The sequence below is a fragment of the Canis lupus genome, unplaced genomic scaffold, assembly GCF_011100685.1.
Source record: "Canis lupus familiaris isolate Mischka breed German Shepherd unplaced genomic scaffold, alternate assembly UU_Cfam_GSD_1.0 chrUn_S573H735, whole genome shotgun sequence".
Taxonomy (NCBI): domain Eukaryota; kingdom Metazoa; phylum Chordata; class Mammalia; order Carnivora; family Canidae; genus Canis; species Canis lupus.
The window spans coordinates 28,100-38,252 of NW_023331513.1; positions in this window are offsets into that span (position 1 = coordinate 28,100).

The window sequence follows — 10,153 nt, forward strand, 5'->3', positions numbered from 1 at the left end:
ATGCCATCTCCAGTTATGTAGATTGATATTATCTGAGTCTCACCAGTTCCTTCAAGCTCAAGGATCCTACTGTTCACACCTGAGTTTGAGGAGGACATTCATTGACCCTGAACTGTCACTCTTTGTATTTGCTGGATTGTCCCTTATCTTGCAAATATGTTTTTTGTTCTCATGCAAATGTTACTCCTCCTTGCATTTTCTACAGAGAATATTGCTTTATAGGTTCTTTAGGTATCTTTTGGTTAATGATGTCTCTCTTTATTTTCAGAGTCCAAAGACAAGACCTAATCGGTCACCTTCAGGAGGTACTAGACAAACTAGAATTGGACCACTTTCTCAAGAAAGATACTCACACCCACAACTTATAAACTTATTATGGAAATGATCAATGAGAAAGCAGAACCAGGTGGCTGTCCTGGATGCAATTTGATATTGTTGACGCCTCCTGGCATGAGTTCACTCTGAAAATTGTTTTCTTGAGGCTAAGCAAAAGCATTGCAACTTGAATGTTATAAGTTTCTGTTATTAAAACCTGGCTTTTGCCCTAAGTATTTAGTTTGAATGAATTTTTTGTTTCCTTCTGAGGGTGGGGCAACACTATTTAGTCATCAGGTTACAGTAAATCCTAGCTCCTCAGCTGATCACAAGCCTTTAGCCTGTATTTATAATTGTCTTCTACACCAGCCAGTTCCTTTATTTTTATGAGAGGGAGAGCATGAAGTGGCAGAAGGAGGAGAGTGAGATTCTTAAGCAGGTTCCACATCTGGCACAGAGCCTGATGAGATGCTCAATGTTACAACCCTGGTATATGACTTATGCTGAAATCAAGAGTGAGTCACTTAACTGACTTAAAAAACCTGGGCAACTCCTTTTTTAAAATTTTATTTTTAAGTAATGTCTGCACTCTGAGGGGCCTGAACTCACAACCCGGAGATCCAGAGTCATTGCCTCCACTGTCTCAGCCAGTCAGCACCCTATACATTCTCCATTCTTGTTGATTTGTATGAGACATCCTCTCAGGTCCTTATAGGGCTCGGTCTGAGGGCATGACTCCCACCTTACTTACCATGGGCCCACCATTAGATGTCCTGCCTGAAGTGACTTGTAATGTTTTCCTTTGACTTTAATGAAAATCATGAGAGTGCCGAGAATAAGCCAAACCTCATGGACACAGTCCTCCACATTGTCTCATGTAGTTACAAACCCTGTGTCCTTCCAGTCAGTTTCCATATCCCAACACTGTGCCAGAGCCCCAGGTTTGCCTGATGATTGAGGGAGAGGATCCATCCAACCTAAACCTAGGCAGTGTCACTATCACTAGATCACTGACAGTCAGTGAGTGACCCCCGTGAACTCTCTCTGTCTCAGTGCTTGTAGCCTCTCCCTGGTACTGGGTTGTGACTCTCCTCTAGGCAGCGCCAAGCCTGAGCAGAATATTTATAGAGCACCTCACACGGGCCAGCGTGGGCTTTGGATTCTTACCGTCCTGCTCCTCTCCACCTCACAGCCATCTTAAGAGGCAGGGGACCGATTTCTTCTTAACTACTGAGGATACTTAGTCCCCAGAGAGAATGTCCTTGCTCCAGGTCGGACAGCTGGCTTGGCGCTGAAGCCATAGTTAAACCCTGGTGTCCCTCAGTCCATGGCACGTGCTCTTGAGATGGAGCAGCACTATGTCTAAATTTCACTAAAGGAAAACTGGATTCCTTACTGAATTGAGGTGTAAAGACTTAAAAGTACGAAGAGTTAGCCTTGCCAAGTGAAGGAGTCGTTAACCTTAAAAATAAACCTGTTCTATATTTTCAGGAAAATCACACTATAGTAAAATCATAGGCAAGTCCAGAAAACCAAGGAGAGGAAGGCTCTTATAAAGAGGAGAGGGGCAGTTGGAAACAAGAAGTTCATTTGAGTTAAACCTACATTTGAATGTAGAGAGGTTCCACATTGGCTGGCTGTCATTATCCCTCATTGGCTATGCTGTGACTGTCCCTCATTGGCTGAGATGTGACTATCTATCCCTGGGTGGGCTGTAAGTATCCTTCATTGGCTGGGCTGTGACTGGCCCTCATTGGCTGAATTGCAACTGTCTCTCATCTATCTACTGGACGGTGAATGTCTCTCATTGGCTTGCCTGTTGCTGGGGAGAGAAGGAAAAACTTTCTTCCTCTTGCTGGAATAGTAAAGCAGAAGTTGAAGCAGTATGGACTTTTGAGTTTCCTCTCTTCTTGTCGAATTCATAGTTGGTCACAGATGGAATAGCAAGCGCTTTGCCTTCTGGCCTCTTTACTCCAACTTAGGGAATCTTCCCTTTATTAATTTTTATAAAGTGCATGGCAAGAACCCCGAGTACATCTCCGAGTACAGCATGAGGCCTTTCTAGTTCGTTTTTATTTATTTATTTATTTATTTATTTATTTATTTATTTATTATTTATTTATTTTCTAGTTCGTTTTTATTTTTTATTTTTATTTTTTAATAATAAATTTATTTTTTATAGGTGTTCAATTTGCCAACATACAGAATAACACCCAGTGCTCATCCCATCAAGTGCCCCCCTCAGTGCCCGTCACCCATTCAACCCCACCCCCCCCCTCCTCCCCTTCCCACCACCCCTAGTTCGTTTCCCAGAGTTAGTTCGTTTTTAAAAAGATTTTATTTATTTATTCATGAGAGATGTGGCGGGGGGGGGGGAAGAGAGAGACGGACAGACAGAGACGAGTGAGAGAGAGAGAGAGAGGAGGCGCAGAGATATAGGCAGGCTTCCCGCAAGGAGCCCGATGCGGGACTGGATCCCAGATCTGGGATCATGTCCTGAGCCAAAGGCAGACCCTCAACTGCTGAGCCACCCAGGCGTCCCGAGGCCTTTCTAGTTCAAAAGACCAACACAGAAGGCTGAGTGCTCCTTGGCTGACAATTTCTGCAGCAATGAGTGAATCAAGGAAGAATGGATGGGCTTACTTCTGATCGCCTGCACCTAGAACAACAAAGTCTCTTCTCAAGGGGACTGACTCAGAAAACCAGTTCACATTAACAGCAGAGAGTCTGCTGATATGTAAAGCCCACATCTCCTTTGAGACAGTGTTCCTGCCCCCCAAGAGCACGTGAGCCTGTGGTGGACCTCTCTGTGCATTGATGTCTCCCTTGTGTACCAGGTTCCGAAGAGTCCATCCCCATGTTGTGGTCACACAACACTAAGGAGTCCTGGGATCACTCATCATCACCCTCAGCATGAACCCACAAATTTCTGGGTGCCACTGTGTCCAGGCCCTGAACACACTGGCAATGTCTGACCTCTGCCATTACTCCTTAGGATCCATGGAGTAGAGGTTATTCAATCCTTCTCCTCCTTCTGAGTAGATTCAGGCCAAGGACGTGAGGGAAAAGGCAAAGTGACCTACTCAGGAAAGGGTAACACCAACTCTTACTGATTGGGGATAGTTAAGCAGCCAGGCCTCTGGAGCCAGAGATTGCTGAGGAGCCTCGAGGAGGGGGTGACCTTAACCCCATGTGCTGATGTCCGAGCCTTGCCTCCATGACAACTGACCCTGATGGTCAAGGAAAGAGCTTTTACATAATATGTAGATCATCTAAGAAGATAAAAAAATCAAGGTTCCACAGTTTTGTGCCCTTGGGTGTGCAGTAGGTCTCTCTCCATTAAACGTGATGATCTGCTTCAAGTCGATTTTCCACGAGTTCATTATCCAATGCATGTAATCACTAAAAGTGATGGTCAGGGAACAGCAAAGGAGGAATGAAGTGATCACTTTCTAGTAAAATCCCTTATCTGGGCAGCAGTGGGCTGCACAGACCTGTGTTTAAACTGTTTTAACCATGATCTTGAACCATTCAGCCAGGAATTATTGACAAGTACAATAACCGAAGGCACAGTTGCAAAGAGCCGGGTATCTGTCCAAGCACACTTGGAACCCTCACCTCTCCCACTGTCTCTCTGCCCCCCTCATTGTGCAACAGCCACACTGGGATCCTGGTTCCCAACGCATGGCAACCTTTGCCCATTTGAGAGCCGTTAAAGGTATACTTCCTGCTCCCTCAACTCTGCTCCTCACATCTTGTCACCCTTCCCCTCTCTCCTGAAATGCCACCTTCCCAGAGTGTTGCTATGTGACCCCATCTAAAGGAAGACCCTCAGTAGCATGTACAACATCTTCTTTGTACATTTGTCAGGGAAAGACAAATAACATACGATTTCACTCACATGTGCAATTTAGGAAACAAAACAAGTGAACAAAAAAACCCAGAAAGACAAAATTACTGACCTTTAACTACAGAGAACAAACAAAATGGTGGTTACCAGAGGGAAGGTAGGGATGGGTGATATAGTTGACGGGGATTAAGAGAAAACTTACCATGATGAACACCAAGTAGTATATAGAATTGTTTTTAATTTTTTTTCTTTCCAAATTTTTTTTTATTGGTGTTCAATTTATTAACATACAGAATAACACCCAGTGCCCGTCACCCATTCACTCCCACCCCCCGCCCTCCTCCCCTTCTACCACCCCTAGTTCGTTTCCCAGAGTTAGCAGTCTTTACGTTCTGTCTCCCTTTCTGATATTTCCCACACATTTCTTCTCCCTTCCCTTATTTTCCCTTTCACTATTATTTATATTCCCCAAATGAATGAGAACATATAATGTTTGTGTATACAATGGAATATTACTCAGCTATTAGAAATGACAAATACCCACCATTTGCTTCAACGTGGATAGAATTGTTTTTAATACACTATATATTTGTAAACCCATAACTAAAAAACGCCATGTTAATTATATTGGAATTAAAAAAGTAAGAAATGACATTTTAAAAATATGATTGAAAAGGTATTGTAAAATTGAAATTTAGATGTACCTTAACTCACAATATTGTTTTTAATTTGAATATTTTTGCATCCAATTAGAATACATTATATAATCTTACTTTCTGGCTTTCATTGTGGCAAACTCATCAATCATATTTTTAAAATATACTTCTTTAAATGTAATTTTTGAAAAGAATTTACTTATTTATTTGAGAGACAGAGAGGGCAAACACAAGCATAGAGAGCTACAGAGGGAGAGGCAAAGCAGACTCCCTGCTGAGCAGGGAACCCAACGCCCGGCTTGTTCCAGGACCCTGGGATCATAATCTGAGCCGAAGGCAGATGCTCAATCGACTGAGCCACCCAGGTGCCCCCCAATGTCATTTTGACAAGAAAATTGCCATGAGTGCCAACTTCTTTTGCCAACTGATGGTCTATAATGATTTCTATTTAATTTCAGCTTTCTGAAAGGTCTTTTGGAAAATCTTACTCTGATTGGTGTTATTCAATAAAAATCTCTACATGAGGCTTCTACATTGGGACAAGGCTGGACAAAGGAAAATTCATGTGTCAGTTCATGAGATCCAAACAGGATTCTGATGAGTTACAAAGTCTAGATATTGTCTCTGCTTTGAACTAAGGACTATCAATGAAATATCTGCAGAACTTATATTGTCAACACATTTATTAATCACATCAGTAGCTTCCGTTTGTAAATTGGGTGTAGTAACCCAAACTAGCATTTTTTTTTGAGTCAAAAATTCCAAGCCATGAACATTTCATTTAATTGGAAATATTTCCATTTCAAATGTGAAATTGGCACATTTGTTATTCCCTAATTTCTATTTGATATGTTCTGTCCCCCTTAATAAGTGAAATTCTCATCTGGTGGTTTGTGTATTTCTAAGTTCTATCCTTTTATTCCCTTCATTGGATACTCAAGGGATACATTCTCAACTCTGCTTGGCTACACAGTCATGAAACACACTCAAAATAACTTCTTTTCATTCGCTTAAGCTAGGAAATAGACCTTCTTTTAGGCAAATGGCTTCATATACAGTCATGGTTTATGGTTGTAGAGCCTTATTACCTTTGTCTGCTTTGTTCATAATAACATCCCACGTCACATAAGAAATTGTAGTGTATTTCAAAACATGTTTTTGATTTGGCACAAAGTCTCTGTATCATTTGATATCGTATCTTTTAAAAATTTCTGGAAGTCTCAGGGTGTCTGGGTGGCTCAGTTGGTCGAGCGCCTGCCTTTGGGTTTTGTCTCAGGTTATGATCTCAGGGTCATGAGATGGGGCCCCACAATGGGCTCTGCACTCAGCATGGAGATTCTCTCTCTCCCTCTCCCTTTGCCTCTCCTACCCCCACCAGCTCATGTGCTCCCACTCTTTATTCTGAAATAAATAAACAAATCTTTTAAAGATTTTTGTGGAAATCTCTAATTTGTGTTTAATAGTGTCTTGATTGCATTTGGTCCTATGTCTTATCGCGTCTATATTTGTACTTAAATATAGTTTTCTAACAGACAACAGAAAGAATATTCCTCGGCCAGTTGATGTCCTCAACAAAGGAGCCCAACAAGACACAAATTTGGAACAATTATCTTTGTAGGCATAATGAGCTCTATGCACACTTCTATTTACTTGTCCTAGTTGGACCATGATCACGTCCCTGGCCTGAGGAATATAATGCCAATATCAGCTTCTTACACTGTATTAAAATTTTTATCCACTAGAAGGGGGTCAGCTTTTTCTCTTCATTTCAACCAGGTCAATAAAAGTATTTATTGTTGTGACACTTTTCTTAGTGTAAACGTACATAAGAATCTCAAATTTTGGTCAGGATGAGTCACATCTGGCGTACAATCAGAGGCGTACAATCAAGAGGCATGTATATGAAGCCATTTGGCTTCCTTTATTCTCAGCAATATGTCGCATTTAACACATTTTCCTAGAAGCAGGAAACATTTGTTTCCAATTTTATAAGAGAAAAATGACACAGAACGTTTTTTTTTTAAATAATTAGTTAGGTTAGTAGCTATATCAACAGTATAGAATAGAAATCAAATCCTCAATATTATAATGACCTGAGTTCAATTACATTTTTTAAAGATTTCATTTTTTTATTCATGAGAGAGAGAGAGAAGAGATGCAGAGGGAGAAGCAGGCTCCATGCAGGGAGCCTGACGTGGGGCTTGGTCCCGGGTCTCCAGGATCAGGCTCTAGGCTGAAGGCAGTGCTAAACCGCTGAGCCACCCGGGCTGCCCAATTACATGTTTTTTCTTTATCTTTTTTTTTCCAATTACATTTTAAAATAGTAAAGCATTTGGACTCTGAGTCATCTCCTGGGATCTTTGAAGCGCAAAGAATTTTGTGCACAAACGCATCAACCACCAAATTCATTCCAACATATTCCATCGTTTTTTTTTTTTCCTGGTTTGATCACCTTCTGTTGACGTTTCCGAAAGTAAGTACACATTTGCAAGTAAGGCTATTATTGCATGGGAACAATGTAGTCTGTATCCTTGCCGCCTGAAGATCACAGGGTCACAGGAGAGGGATCTGATGGCAGGCTCTAAGAGGTGAGAGTGGCCTGCAGCTCACTCCTGCTGAGAAACCAAGGATGAGACTCTCACGTGGCAGGAAACTGGGTTGCCAACAATTCTGAACCAGCGTGATGTCACTGTCACCTGAGGCCTTCCAAAGGATGACTTGGCTTGGTCACAATCCTGATGTCAGCTTTTTAAGCCCTGAAGCAGAGACCCGGTCAAGATTTTCCAGAATTCGGGGTTACAGAACAATGAGAGTAGAAACAAGAAATGGTGTTGTTTCCCCTGCCAGGTTTGGGGGAACACTTGAAGCCACTGAATTTGGGTAATTAGGTACACAAAATTAAGAACCAATGCACCCTCTGAATCTACACCCTTGTCCTCATGTGCATTTCATGGAACCAGTTGGCCAGAGAAGCAATCCGGGAGGCCTGTTTTGCAGGTAGTTTTCACAATATGCAGGCACTGGCTATACTAGTTTCCTTACAGACCAAAGAGAGAAACAGTATAAACAATTTCCAGTCGGATGCACTCTATTTTATACCTCATTTAAAATGTAGCATGTATCAGTGGCTCAGTCGGTAAAGCATCTGCCTTAGGCTCAGGTCAGGATCCAAGGGTCCTGGAATCGAGCCCTGGGTCAGGCTCTTTGCTCCGTGGGGAGTCTGCTTCTCCCTCTCTCTCTGCTCTCGCTCCTCCCCCTACTTGTGCTCTATCCCTCTCCTCTCAAAAACAAATGAACAAAATCGTAAAAAAATAAATGTAGCATATAGAAGTCAGTTGGAAGAACATGTGATTTTTGAACTTGAGAGTGTGAATTCAAGGTCCATTTTGAGGTAGAGATGCTTCAGTAAATTAAACTTCAAAATATAAAAAGGCACTTCTGGGTTGGTTGAGGAAGGGCCTGTGAAAAATCTACTCCAGCATACAAGCAATGAGAATACAGGCAAATCCTGTCTAAATAAGTGGTTTCAGAACCATGCAATTTTTTTTTATTTTTTTATTTTTTTAAATTTATTTTTTATAAATTTTTTTTAATTTATTTTTTATTGGTGTTTAATTTACTAACATACAGAATAACCCCCAGTGCCCGTCACCCATTCACTCCCACCCCCCGCCCTCCTCCCCTTCCACCACCCCTAGTTCGTTTCCCAGAGTTAGCAGTCTTTACGTTCTGTCTCCCTTTCTGATATTTCCCACACATTTCTTCCCCCTTCCCTTATATTCCCTTTCACTATTATTTATATTCCCCAAATGAATGAGAAAATATAATGTTTGTTTCTCCCGACTGGCTTACTTCACTCAGCATAATACCCTCCAGTTCCATCCACGTTGAAGCAAATGGTGGGTATTTGTCATTTCTAATAGCTGAGCAATATTCCATTGTATACATAAACCACATCTTCTTTATCCATTCATCTTTCATTGGACACCGAGGCTCCTTCCACAGTTTGGCTATCGTGGCCATTGCTGCTATAAACATCGGGGTGCAGGTGTCCCGGCGTTTCATTGCATTTGTCTCTTTGGGGTAAATCCCCAACAGTGCAATTGCTGGGTCGTAGGGCAGGTATATTTTTAACTGTTTGAGGAAGCTCCACACAGTTTTCCAGAGTGGCTGCACCAGAGAACCATGCAAATTAATCCAAGGCTGGCAACAACTGGATGAGTGATCACTCAGGAAAGATGGCTAGATTACAAGAGGTACAATGAAGTTTGGGCTGTTGTGATGAGCACCATTCCAATGGCCTTCTCCCCAGCTCCTTTGTGGCCCTGACTACCCAAGACTCAAATCCACAGTAGCTCTGAACACCAGTGACTTGTCAGCCACTGGAGGGACAAAACTAATTGGAGTCCCCCCCAATAATCTTTATTTCCAGACAATTGTCACTATCTGACTTACCTGGTGACACTCCGAAAGCAGCACTCCCGGGGCTTGTTCACCCTTGAGCAGTCTGAGAGCTCCTTCTGTGTGCACAGCCCTGTTCACCATCTTAAGGTGCCAGACCATCTGAAGGTGCCAGACAGGACCCCTGTAGGGAGTACGAATAGTAGGGATGACGGTGAGCAATCTTGTCTTGCTTTCATTTCATGTGCAATAAATACTTCAAATGTTTCACCGAAGAATAACCTACAAAGCAGATTTGCGTGGACAATATTTTTACCGAATCCTTTTAACTTTTCCTCATGAATATGATGATACAATAATCCTCCTCTATCCCCCTGAAAACAGTAGTCTAGTTTTGGATTTATCCACCCTGATCTTCATACTCAAACCTTTGAGTGAATAGTAGAAAGTGTTCTGGTTCCTAGAAATCTGTTTTCCTGTGGCATGTGTGACCGAGATCTGCCTGCAGGGGGAGCCTGAGCGGTGACCCTGAAGACTTCCTTTCAGGTTCTGGGCAGCTCCCTTGCATAGCAGGAGCCTGGGGAGGAGCCATGTTTCTTTAGCACCAGACTCTGCACTGCACAGAGCTGTTTGGGGACTGGGCTGCTGCAGGGCAGTATGGTCAGCAGTGCCCCATGGTCTGCAGTTTCTCTTACACTCCCTGGGGCAATAATGACAGATCAGAGCTTTCTGAACAGACACCTCCCAGTGCACACCACTCCCAGACTCCCTAGGGGGCATATTTCCAGCAACTCCCAGAGGGCACATTCTAGAAAGTTCCACCTGAGAGGCACCACCACTTTACTGCCATTGTGTGAGGTGCTCACAGGCTCCCGGAACAAGTTGAGAATTTTCCCACTGGGCGTGTGGGTTCTTTCCCTGGAGGCTCTCT